This window comes from Lontra canadensis, unplaced genomic scaffold (genome assembly GCF_010015895.1).
Source record: "Lontra canadensis isolate GAN:19392208 unplaced genomic scaffold, GSC_riverotter_1.0 scaffold229, whole genome shotgun sequence".
Classification (NCBI taxonomy): domain Eukaryota; kingdom Metazoa; phylum Chordata; class Mammalia; order Carnivora; family Mustelidae; genus Lontra; species Lontra canadensis.
Window position 1 is genome coordinate 319,647 of NW_022631223.1, and position 13,830 is coordinate 333,476.

General features: G+C 41.3%; 1 pseudogene; it reads right to left on the bottom strand.

Annotated features, from left to right (window-relative positions):
• LOC116862246 overlaps positions 1 to 13,830 on the bottom strand; it is a 56,295-nt pseudogene that overhangs the window by 24,473 nt on the left and 17,992 nt on the right.

The window sequence follows — 13,830 nt, forward strand, 5'->3', positions numbered from 1 at the left end:
AACATTGTTAAAATGTCTATACTGCCTAGAGCAATCTATACTTTTAAGCCATTCTGATCAAAATTCCACCGGTATTTTTCAAAGAGCTGGAGCAAATAATCCAGAAATTTGTATGGAATCAGAAGGGACCCCGAATTGCTAAGGAAATGTTGAAAAACAAAAATAAAACTGGGGGCATCACATTACCAGATTTCAAGCTTTACTACAAAGCTGTGATCACCAAGACAGCATGGTACTGGCATAAAAACAGACACATAGACCAGTGGAACAGAGTAGAGAGCCCAGATATGGACCCTCAACTTTACGGTCAAGTAATCTTCGACAAAGCAGGAAAACAATATACAGTGGAAAAAAGACAATTTCTTCAGTAAATGGTGCTGGGAAAACTGGACAGCTATATGTAGAAGAATGAAATTCCCAGTTTTATAATTCCCCAATCTCAGTCATATCCCAGTCTGGTTCTGCTGTGAGCTCTGTTTCCTCGAACTGTGCTGTTTTTGCCATTTAACATGCTTTGTAATGTTTGGTGGAAATCTGGACATGATGAATTGAGCAAAAACTACTGTAGTATATCTTCCTCTAATGTGAGGTGTTGTTTTGTTGTTATTTTTGGGGGGGGTTGTTTTGTTTTGTTTTTAATGTTCTGAGAGTTACTCCATGCTCACTGTTTTTTTTTTTAATTTTGTCATATTTTTTATTTCTTCTTATCTCATTTGCTACATTGACAGATTGTATAAATGGTATGACATTTGGCTAAATGCAAATTGTTTCAAAATTAACCACACTGTACCTTTTAAAAAAATACTGTAGGAACAGCAAATGACATTTTTTCATACTAAATTATTTCGCTTTGGCAAAAAAAATTTAAATAGCTAAAAAATCTAATACAGGAGAAACATTATGACTTTTTTTTTTTTCAGGCTCACTGTTTGCTATGAGCCATAATGTTTTAAGCTATAGATTCCTCTGAGGTGCTTTGTATTTTGTAGGAGGTTTTTGTTGTTTGTCTCTACTGTTTGCTTTGGGTTTTCCTGGATACTTTTTCTACAGTAAAGTCTGAGAGTTACATTCTTTCAGCTGAAATCATGTCTTGGTATCAGAGCCACATTAATGTAGTGGAAAGGTAGGGGAAGTGTTGTGTAGTTGTATGGTTAGATCTCAGGGTTTTAGTGAAAGTGTGTCCCTGGGACATGGCCTTTAGAAGTACTTCTCAGACCTTTTACCCATTAGCTAAGAGAATAGAGGAAGCTAGACGGCAAGAGGTCCCTTCCTCTACATAGAAACCTAGAGGGGTCTGGACCGGGGGATTTCCTTTCTCCAAAGAACAGAGGGCACTTGGTGTTTTCCTGATGGTTGCTTCTCTTCTCCTCCAGATGGAAGTTGAACGACTTTTCCTCAACCTTCATCATGACAATGTGGTGGGGCTACTAGAGATAAATCGTAGAAGTGTGGAGGCCCCCACCAGAATTACCCACCCTCCTGGAGATTTTCACCTTCCAGCCATGCTAACAGAGCCTCCAGAGAATCTTTAGTCACAGCGTAACATTTGCAGCCCAGATCCTGGCTCCTGCAGACTCTTGTACTTCTGAGGCTGTGACTGTTCTGTATTCATCTGTCTCTCCAGCTTTTGTCGTGGCATTTTGCCTTGAGATCTCAGTTCTCTGATGGATTTCTGATGAATTGTTGATTTTCAGCTTGTTCGTCAGGTCTCTTTACAATGACAAGAGTGATGATGTCCGAGGTCCATACATATCAGACCACAAACTGGAAGAGTATTAATCTTTCTAATAAAAAGTAACCTCAGCTTGTCCCCTCTGCAAAAGCTCTCTTTCATACCCTATTGTTGGAAAAAGGAGGAGATATAGTTAGCTACTCTCACTGATTTTTTTAAAATAGGATGTAAGGCCAGGAGAAGGGGCAAGATGGCAGAGAAGTAGGAGACCCTGTTTCAACCAGTCCCCTAAAGTGATCTAAAAATCTACTGGAACACAGTGAACACCCATGAAATCAGCCTGAGATGTAAGATTATGCACTTCTGGATCTCTAGGGGGAGCAGAAGACAGCAGTGAAGAGGTAAAGCTGAGTGGGAATGCTCGGACTGTAATTGGAGGATAAACAGAAGGGGGAGGGAGCCTCCAGAAGTGACCCATTGGAAATAATACCCCAATACAAAAGTGCCCTGTGGTTGGGGACCAGCATTAACTTGGATACTAGCTAAAAGTACTCAAAAAGCGCAAAAGATCTTAAGGGGGAACTGGTAGAATCAGCTGGGCATGGGCATAGGCCTAAGCCCATGGTTCCAGGATGGTCACTGTTGGCAACCACCCATGCCAGAGAGAGCCCGGTGGGAGCTCCAGTTGGTGGTCCCTGAGTCAGAAGCTTTCCACTGCTTGCACCACCGCTGGGGCTGGACGCACCCCCACCTGTACCTGAGAGAGCCTGGTGTGGGTGCCAGTCAGCAGTCTCTAGTCCACAGCCTTCCATGACTGGCTGCAGGGTCTGAGTGCACCCAGCCCATACCTGAGAGAACCTGGCACAGACTGTGGTTGGGGTCCCTCTGACCACAGCCTTCCGTGCCCTGCACCTCCACCGGGTGTGAGTGCACCTGGAATGGGAAGGGTCCCAGACACAGTCCGGGCAATGGCAGTCACCCAGGTTCAGGTTTGCCTGGACTAATATCACTCACGGTTTTAGTGACACGGGGATGTAGAGGCAAGCGGAGGCCTCAAACAACCACTGAGTTGATGGCTGGAGATGTGCATGGCCTGTGGGAGTTTACAGGGTTCAGCAGAGTTTGCAGAGGGCGAGTCTGTATGTTCTGGACCATCTAGAGGGGAGCAGACTGAGGTTTCTCTCTGATGCAGAGGTCTCAGTGAGGACAGTTACTTTCCACTAAACCTCAAAAAGCCACAAAAGCTGTCAATGATCAAAACCTCCAGAGAACAAAACCTGAAAAAACGGTTTCCACAGAGCTCAGCCCCTTGATAGGGAGTAGGGCAACTCAGCCCAAGCAGGGTTGACTGAAAAACAAGTGGCAGGCACTTCCCCTAAAAGAGAAGCCAAAAGAACAAGAGGACAACCACCACACGGTCCCCATAAAACTGTAAAACCCCAACATCAGGGGAAAGCAATACATTAAGCTCCTGGCATTGCCCCAAAATCTGTATATCTCATAGATATAATTTTTCTTTCTTTCTTTTTTTAAAATTCATTGTCATGATTCTTGTTCTTTTTTTTTTTGCAGATTTCTATAAAATAGTTTTTATTTTTTTAAAAGATTTTTTAAACATGCTTTATATTTTATTTTTTATTATTTTATTTTATTTTATTTCTTTTCAGCGTAACAGTATTCATTGTTTTTGCACCACACCCAGTGCTCCATGCAATCTGTGCCCTCTCTAATACCAACCACCTGTTTCCCCAACCTCCCACCCTCCACTCCTTCAAAACCCTCAGATTGTTTTTCAGAGTCCATAGTCTCTCATGGTTCACCTCCCCTTCCAATTTCCCTCAACTCCCTTCTCCTCTCCTTCTCCCCTTGTCCTCCATGCTATTTGTTATGCTCCACAAATAAGTGAAACCATATGATAATTGACTCTGTCTGCTTGACTTATTTCACTAGCATAATCTCTTCCAGTCCCATCCATGTTGCTACAAAAGTTGGGTATTCATCCTTTCTGATGGAGGCATAATACTCCATAGTGTATATGGACCACATCTTCCTTATCCATTTGTCCGTTGAGGGGCATCTTGGTTCTGTCCAGAGTTTGGCAACCATGGCCATTGCTGCTATAAACATTGGGGTACAGATGGCCCTTCTTTTCACTACATCTGTATCTTTGGGGTAAATACCCAGTAGTGCAATTACAGGGTCATAGAGAAGCTCTATTTTTAATTTCTTGAGGAATCTCCACACTGTTTTCCAAAGTGGCTGTACCAACTTGCATTCCCACCAACAGTGGAAGAGGGTTCCCTTTTCTCCACATCCTCTCCAACACATGTTGATTCCTGTCTTGCTAATTTTGGCCATTCTAACTGTAGGAGAATGAAACTCGACCATTCTCTTACACCGTACACAAAGATAAACTCAAAATGGATAAAAGACCTCAACATGAGACAGGAATCCATCAGAATCCTAGAGGAGAACATAGGCAGTAACCTCTTCGATATCAGCCACAGCAACTTCTTTCAAGATATGTCTCCAAAGGCAAAGGAAAAAAAAGCAAAAATGAACTTTTGGGACTTCATCAAAATCAAAAGCTTCTGCACCACAAAAGAAACAGTCAATAAAACAAAGAGGCAACCCACGAAATGGGAGAAGATATTTGCAAATGACAGTACAGACAAAAGGTTGATATCCAGGATCTATAAAGAACTCCTCAAACTCAACACACACAAAACAGATAATCATATCAAAAAATGGGCAGAAGATATGAACAGACATTTCTCCAATGAAGACATACAAAAGGCTATCAGACACATGAAAAAATGTTCATCATCACTAGCCATCAGGGAGATTCAAATTAAAACCACATTGAGATACCACCTTACACCAGTTAGAATGGCCAAAATTAGCAAGACAGGAAACAACATGTGTTGGAGAGGATGTGGAGAAAGGGGAACCCTCTTATCCTGTTGGAGGGAATGCAAGTTGGTGCAGCCACTTTGGAAAACAGTGTGGAGATTCCTTAAGACATTAAAATTAGAGCTCCCCTGTGACCCTGCAATTGCACTACTGGGTATTTACCACAAAGATACAGATGTAGTGAAATGAATGGCCATCCACACCCCAATGTTTATAGCAGCAGTGGCCTCAGTCACCAAACTGTGGAAAGAACCAAGATGCCCTTCAATTGACAAATGGATAAAGAATATATGGTCCATATATACTATGGTGTATTATGCCTCCATCAGAAAGGATGAATACCCAACTATTGTAGCAACATGATGGGACTGGAAGAGATTATGCTGAGTGAAATAAGTCAAGCAGAGAGAGTGAATTATCATATGGTTTTTGTTATTTGTGGACCATAAAGAATAACACGGAGGACATGCAGAGATGGAGAGGAGAAGTGATTTCAGGGAAATTGTAGGGGGAGACGAACTACAAGAGACTGTGGACTCTTGAGAAACAAACTGAGGGTTTTGGCAGGGAGGGGTGTGGAGGCTGGGTGAGCCTGGTGGTGGGTATTATGGAGGGCACATATTACATACAGCCTTGGTTGTGTTTCTTAAACAGTGAATTCTGGAACACTGAAAAAATATCTTAAGAAGATAAATCAAATCTGAAGAAGAAAAAAGAATCAATATATTTTCAGCAGTGGGTAGGATGAAAATATATAATGAATCTTTTCTTTTCCCTAAAGACTTATTTGTATATTTGAGGCAGAGAAAGAGAGAGGGAGAAAAAGAGAGAGAGGACGGGTTGGGTGAGAGGGAGAAAGGGGGAATCGTAAACAGACTCCCCACTGAGCATGGAGCCAGATGCAGGGCTCAGTCTCAGAACCCTGAGATCATGGCCTGAGCCAAAGTCAGGAGTTGGACCCTTAACTGACTGAGCCACACAGGTGCCCACAAACAGTGCTGTTCTAAACACTTTAGATAGTCACAACTCTGGGATCATATGTGTGTTATGGTTCATCATTCAACATCTAATCACACCCACTCTTATACTATGATCATCATAACTGGCCATAGTTAGGGAAGTGACCAGCTGCACAAACCAAGGTAGAAGTGAACACGATAAGATAAAAATGAGAGTGTTCCCATACTTACAGCAAATTCATCAGTGGTTGCGATGGGGTGTGTGTGCTAAAGAATTTGCAACAGTGATCACTGTGATTTAACATGGCAGAGGGGTAGGCAACCCTAAGCTTGTCTTGTCCCTTCAATACAGCTAGGTAGTTACCAAATCATTCTGAATACCTACAAAATCCATTAGATTTGAGAAAAGAAATGCTGCAAATGTCCAAGTAGAAGAGCAACCACTTTTTGGAAGGTAGTAGGTGCAGAGCCTTGATTATGGGATGATATGTCTGAGGATACAGTGGAGGGGAGGGAGCCTGCTTAAGGAGGCTAAAGTGTTCAAAGTGGAAGAGAGCAAAATTGGAGCTAGTAGTCTGCTACAGTGGGCCATGTCCCTGGCTTAAAGGTGCTCACTTGGCAAAGCAGGGCAGAATCCCAGGTGGGACTCCGTGGTCTCAGTGTCCCCATGGCCACAAGAAGAACAAGGGTGTCTAAGTGTGGCAGATTTCCCGGGAACAAGAAAAGGAAAGCCCGCTGCAAACAGTGAGTCCAGGTGAAGGTTTTCTGCCCTGGGTTGCCATAAACTGAACGTCTGCTTGGTCTTCCCTGACAGGGGCCCAGAAAAAGAGAGAAGCATAGAGACACTCCCCTCCCTCCCGAAGAAGGAAGAGTGGAGGTCTGCACCGCAGAACTCTAGAAAATTTAGAGATTTGAAACTCAGTCACCCACCTGAGATAAAAACAATAGGTCACAGGCTGGGGGAACACAGAGTTCTCATGGAAACCGGGGAGACAAGAGTGATTTTCTACTCTTCTGTGAGGGCTATCTGAAGAGTGAGGTTCAGGAACTATCAGCTCTGGGGCTATAGAGAGCAGGGCACTGCCATATTCATCTCACCCATTTGTTACTAAAAGCCTGCCAGGACCAAAGCAGCACCACATAGTAGAATCCAGAGCCACTTGCACTGACTTCTGCCTCCCTGTGCACCAGAGGTACATTTCCACTAGGGTTAGTGTACATGAGAATCAGTGCGACCTGGTCCTCCCTGAAATGAGGAGCAGGAACAACTGTCTCCTATGAAGTTTTCTGATCATACAGGGATGCAGACCTTCAGGTCTTAGGGAAAACAGTATATACCGATATCGTTGCTTTTCTGTTTTTATTTTTATTCTTGCTGCATTATATTTCTTTAAATGTTCTTATGTTCTCAATTATTCTTTTATTCTTTTGTAACCTTTATTCTTACATATACATCATACATATTTTAAATACTGTTTCCTTTCATTATATTTTATTTCCTTTTTGTTTTTCTTTCTTCCATACACTGGGATCTAGATTCTTCTAACAAGCAGAACAAAACATACCCAGGGCCTTGTTTCACATTTTGTTTTGTTTTGTTTCTTGTTTCTTATTTGGTTTTGTGTTTGTTTTCTTTTTTCTGGTATGCTTTGTTTTGTTTTGTTTCCTGTTGTCATTGTGTTACTACTTTCTTCTCTCTTTCTCATATTCATTTCTGGAAATAATGACAAGAAGGGCCAATTCACCTGTAAAAGGACTGGATGTAGTACTCACTCTAAAAGAAAGAAGAGGTAGTAACAGGGCCATTTTAAGCAAGACAGATATAAGGAAGATTTCCGAACTAGAATTTAAGACAATGAATATATAGATACTAGCTACACTTGAAAAAAAAATCATAGAAGACACTAGAGCATCCCTTACAGAAGAAATTAAAGACCTAAAATCTGTAGGCAGGTGGAAATTAAACATGCTATTTTGGAGATGTAGTCCCAATGGAGGCTATCAAAGCCAGGATGAATGAGACAGAAGAGTGAGTCAGAGACATTGAAAAAAATTATGGGAAAGGAATAGGAAGACAAAAAGAAGAGCAATAGAAAACTAGTGGATCATGAACAGAGATGCAGAGAACTCACTGATTCCATAAAGAGAAACAGTATCCAAGTAATAGGGGTCCAAGAGATGAGAAACAGGAGAGAGGGGCAAATTATTTGAGCAAATTAGAGCTGAGAACTTCCCTCACCTCAGAAAAGAACAGGCATTCAAGTCCAGGAAGCACAGAGAAGCCCTCTCAAAATCAAGAAAAGTAGGTCAACACCTGGACATATAATAGCGAAGCTTGCAAATTTCAAATATAAAGAGAAAATCCTGAAAACAGCTCAGGACAGGAGGTCTTTAAACTACAAGGGTAGAAACATAGGCTGGCAGCAGAGTTGTCCACAGAGATCTAGCAGGCCAAAAAGGTCCAGTATGATATATTCAGTGTGGTAAATAGGAAAAGTATGCAACCAAGAACACTTTATCCAACAGGACTCTCATTCAAAATAGAAGGAGAGATAAAGCATTTGCAGGGGAAAAAAAATGAAAGGAATTTGTGAACACTAAACCCATTCTGCAAGAAATATTAAAGGGGATTAGGTGAAGGGGTAACCCAAAAGGAACAGAGGAAGAAAGGGACAGAGGCAATCAACAGAAACAGTGACTTTACATAATCTTCAGTAATTAATCTGAAAGTAAATGGACTCCATATCCAATCAAAAGATACAAGATATCGGATTGGAATAAAAAGAAAAAAAAGACCCCTTGGTATGCTGTGACAAAAGAATCACTTTACACCCAAAGATACCTCCAGAGAGAAAGTGAGAGGGTGGTGGACCATTTGACATAATAGACATCTAAAGAAAGGTGGATTGACAGTCCTTATATCCCACAAACTAGATTTTAGGCAAAGACAGTAATAAGAGATGAAGAAGAACAACTTATTAAGTCAAAAGGATCTATCTTAAAGGATATCTAATAATTATAAATATGTTTGCTCGTAACTTGGGAGCAGCCAATTATACAAACAAATTAAAAACAAACTTAAGGAAATACACAGAAAATATATAATAATAGACTTAACCACTCCACTCCCAGCAATGAACAGATCATCCAAACAGAAGATCAACAAGGAAACAAGGACTTTGAATGACACACTGGACCAGGACTTCACAGATATATACAGAACAATCCATCCTAAAACAACAGAACATTCATTCTTCTCGAGTGCAGAGGGACCACATACTGGGACACAAATCAGGTCTCAACTGATACCAAAAGATTGAGATTATTCCCTGCATATTTTCAGACCATGATACTTTGAAACTAGAACTCAGTCACAAGAGGAAATGTGGAAGGATCCTAAACACATGGAAATTAAAGAACATCCTGCTGAAGAATGATTGAGTCAATCAGGAAATTAAAGAAGAACTTAAACAATTCATGGAAACTAATGAGAATGAAAACACTTCAGCCCAAAACCTGTAGGACAACTGCAAAGTCTGTCCTAAGATGGAATTACATAGCCTCTCATAAAGTTAGAAAAATTCCAAATGCACAAGCTAAGTTTACTTAGCTAAAGTAAAGGTACTGCAGAAAAAATAACTTTTTTTAAAAAAAAATTATTCATTTGCAGAGAAAGAGAGAGAGAGAGAGAGATCACAAGTAGGCAGAGAGGCAGGCAGAGAAAGAGGTGGAAGCGAGCTCTCCCCTGAGCAGAGAGCCCGATGTGGGGCTCAATCCCAGGACCCTGAGATCATGACCTGAGCTGAAGGCAGAGGCTTAACCCAATGAGCCACCCAGGCGCCCCATGTATCATTGGTTTTTGATAGAGTGATCAACGATTCATTAGTTGCATATACCATCCATTGCTCATCACAACATGTGCCACTCTGAATACCCATGAAAATATACCTATTCTACTGAGGCTGTTTCAAAAAAGAGAAAAAGATGGAAAAGTCCAAACTCACTCTATGAGGCCAGCATTACCTGGATCCCTAAACCAAAGAGCTCACCAAAAAGGAATATTACACAACACTCTCCCTGATGCACATGGATGCCAAAATTCTCACCAAGTTCCTAGCCAATAGGCTCCAATAGCACATTAAAAGGATTATTCACGATGACCAAGTGAAATTTATTCCTGGGATGCAAAGAGGTTGTTTAACACTCGCAAATCAATCAAAACAATAGATCACATTAATAGAAGGTAATACAAGAATCATATGATCCTCTCAATTGATGCAGAAAGTAGAATTTGACAAAACAATTTATCCTTACATGATTAAACCCCTACAAGGTGTATGGATAGAGAGAACATAACTCAATATCATAAAACTCATTTATAAAAGCCCAAAGCAAAAATCATTGTTAATGGGGAAAACCTGAGAAACTTTTTTTTAACTTTAAATTTATTTTTAATTTCTTTTCAGTGTTCCAGAGTTCATTGTTTATGCACCACACCTAGTGCTCCATGCAATATGTGCCCTCCATAATAACCACCACCAGGTTCACCCAACCTCCAAACCCCCCACCCCTCCAAAACCCTCAGCTTATTTCTCAGGGTCCACAGCCTCTCATGGTTCATCTACCCCTCCAGCTTCCCCCAACTCACTTCTCCTCTCCATCTCCGCATGTCCTTTGTGTTATTCCTTACGCTCCACATTTAAGCGGAACCATGTGATAATTGACTCTCTCTGTTTGTCTTATTTCACTCAGCATAATCTCCTTCAGTCCCATCCATGTTGATACAAAAGATGGGTATTCATCCTGAGAAATTTTCCTTAAGGTCAGGAACACGAGAGGGATGCCTACCCCCACCACTATTGTTCAACATAATACTAGAAGTCCTAGCCTCAGCAATCAGACAACACAAAGAAATGAAATGCATTCAAATCCACAGAGAAGAACTCAGACTCTCTTTCTTCACAGATAACATGATACTTTATGTGAAAAACCCAAAAGCCGCCACCCCAAAATTGCTAGAACTCACAGCAATCCATCATTGTGGCAGGATACAAGATCAATGCACAGAAATCAGTGGCGTTTCTATACACTAACAATGTGACTGAAGAAAGAGAAATTCAGGAATCAATCCCATTTGCAATTGCACCAAAAACTGTAAGACAGCTAGGAATAAACCTAACCAAGAGGTCAAGGATTTGTATTCCATAATTACTTTTCGTTTTTTAATTTGCGCCATCCCAGTGGTCTATGGGGTTATCTAAACGTATTTTGTAATTTTTGTATTACTGTATGCTTGTCATTCTTCTATCAAGCTGACTGCTTGTAATATCTTCTGATATTTAGGAAAATGTTCTATTTCCAAATCCCAGTGTTGTACACATTCTTACATAGAAAACACGTGGAAACACGCCACACTGCCTTCAACGGATCAGGAGAATGTTACCCTGCAGCAATAGTCATTACTTTTCGAGAATTAGCGGAGAATTACCAGTCAAGTCTTCCTCAATGTACATGTCAGAATCTGAGGGCAATTATTAGCAGTCTAAACACAGAGGTTTTTATAAGGAATGAAACTGTAAATTCTTACAGGAGTTTGTGGGTTACTGTGGACACATTCATTGGCTGTTTGAGGGATGCTGGGGACTGTGGGTGAGAAGGGGCAGTGTCTTTGCCCTGGTGGAATGAGTATTTTGCAACTGACTGATGCAGTGTTTGCCCGATGGTCTCAAAGAGAGTCCAGGGGTGGGATCTCCAAGCTGTGCCCATAGAGGGAATCTTCTAAGAGGAGGCAGGAGCTTGTTCCTTGCCGCTATGCAATCTGGAGAGGATGAGCAATACTGAGACTTGGGACAGGATGTGTAGGAGGACAGAAGGAGGAAGTAGGTGCACACTTAGCCAGGGTAGCCAGGCCCACTCTTGGCCAGGCCTTAGTCCAAGGCTCTCAGACCTTTGCCAGATCAAAAGCAAGTCGCTGAGAACCACAGATTTAATTTGTTACACCATTCTGGAGTCAGGGACTGATTCATAGAGTTATATGGCTGAGTTAAGATTTGGATTTGGATTTTTCTCTGGTTAGACGCTTCTTCCAGGGCACCCACCATACACCTTAGAAAGTGTGGGGCAAGGTGCTTGGAGAAACTGAGGAGAGTCATGGTACAGGGGTCCAAAGCATTTTCACAAGGACCCCAGGTGGGTCTCAGAAGGTCAGGGATACCCATGCCCTCGATCTAAATACATTCCTGCTCTAAACCCATCATTCATCACTGTGGCTACTCCGGGCATTTCTTCTGCTCCTTACATTTTAAGTTCCCTAATTTTCAACAATTCTGATGAGTTTTCCAGCAGCTTCACTGTAAAACATGGGCGAGGATCCCTGCTTGCGTGCATGTCAACAATGCTGATGTGGGATCACAGCAGAGGATAATATATAATCCCCATGAGCTGTGACATATCTGTCCCATGTAAAGGCTAAAGACTAAATTCCATCCTCCCTTGCTGTGGAGCCATCCTCCTCCCATCTCTGGCTTCACCTACTACCAAGTATACACCTCATTCTCTAGCCATTCAATACCTGAAAATTACAGAACAATGATCAAGCACAAATCCTTTCCTTTCCTATGGCTTTACTTGGGGCAAATAAATGGTTGCCTCATTTCTATATCCTAGATGAGGGAACTCAGGTGAAGGGGTGTCCCCATAATCTCTGAGGGACCACATATGCTCACTGTACTTGTGGCATTTCACTAGTGTCTTAGCTAAAGAAATATATTTGTCCATTAAACTTGTCTCCTGGGGTTTTCAAGTGCACAAACACTATAGCATCTTGATCCAAGAGTATCTGCTGGGTAGCTGAGGAAGAAGGGGTTAGAGGACTGAACCGTGTATAAAGTATGACTAATTTCCCTCTGGTCTTCTGCCTGCAAGTTGTCAACAGCCCTCTCCTCTGTTATCTCTCTCCCAGGACTGTGTCTGGGTGACACACAACGATGTGCTGGCTGAGTCAGGAAAATCACCTGTCCTGAGGAGACAGAACAGGAAAGGCCGCTTCTTGCCCCACAATATGCTCCAACCCATTGATGAGCAAGAGGAAGATATTGTGGAAATTTCCTCCTGAAGTTGATCCAGACTACTCTCTCTCTCACTAAGTACCATATGTTAATAGATCACAAAAATCAAAAACAAAAACAAAAACAAAAGCAAAAGGAATGGCACATTTTTCTGTAATTTCCTGTGTATAAATTTAAATTTATCTAGTCAACTGGTGGTAGTATTGAACTCAAAGTTGGGTTCAATATTATGGAAAATATTAAGGAAAAGTGAATTGTGGGAAATTGGAGGGGCAGACAAAGCATGAGAGACTATGGGCTCTTAGAAACCACTTGAGGATTTTGGAAGAGAGGGTATGGAGGGATGAGTTAGCCTGCTGAAAGGTATTAAGAAGGGCACATATTGCATGGAGCATTGGCTGTGGCACACAAACAATGAATCCTGGAACACTGAAAATTCTTTACATAAAAAAAAGAAACAATATCTTTAGGTAAATCATAGAACTTATCTAAGTGTGGAATATAGGGAGATATAGAGCTCTCCCTGAATCACTGATTCCAAACCTTATAACTTACTGGACAGGATTCGAAACAGGTTTAGATGAGCATAAAGGCCGAACAGAGAATTCAGGAAATTTCCATAATCTCCCCCTCCAGTTTTCCCTAGGAATAACTTCTTACTTGGGTGTGGATCTTTTTTTTTTTTTTTTTTTTACAATCAGTGTGACCACATCCATATATTTTTATTCATGCTCAGGGCATAATTTACATTACATTGTATTTCTTGCGATTAGATTTTCTCTGAGTTTTGACAAATTCATATGTCAACGATCCCCCATATGGCAACATACATGATCTTTATTCCTATGTTCCCAGCAGCATGAATCACAACTGGAATTTGCAGGCAGAGAAAAACCTGTATTGTAGGATTCCACTGACAGGCCTTATACAGAATAGGCAAATTCAAAGGACAAAGGCAGGAGGGAAGATGGAGCTATTTCTTCATGGGTCCAGAGGTATTTTCAACCTGGTGAAAATTGGGTATCATGGGTAAATTGTAGGAATGGATACAAAGAACTCTGAATGAAATTAACACTTCTGAGCGTACACTTACAGATGACTCAAAGCATAAATACGATGGATAAGACATCCCAATAAAATAAGGAAAAACCAAAGGACTAGCTGATGATGTGAGATCTGTGTGAATGTACACATGGAAGTTGAAATAGTCCTTCAATAT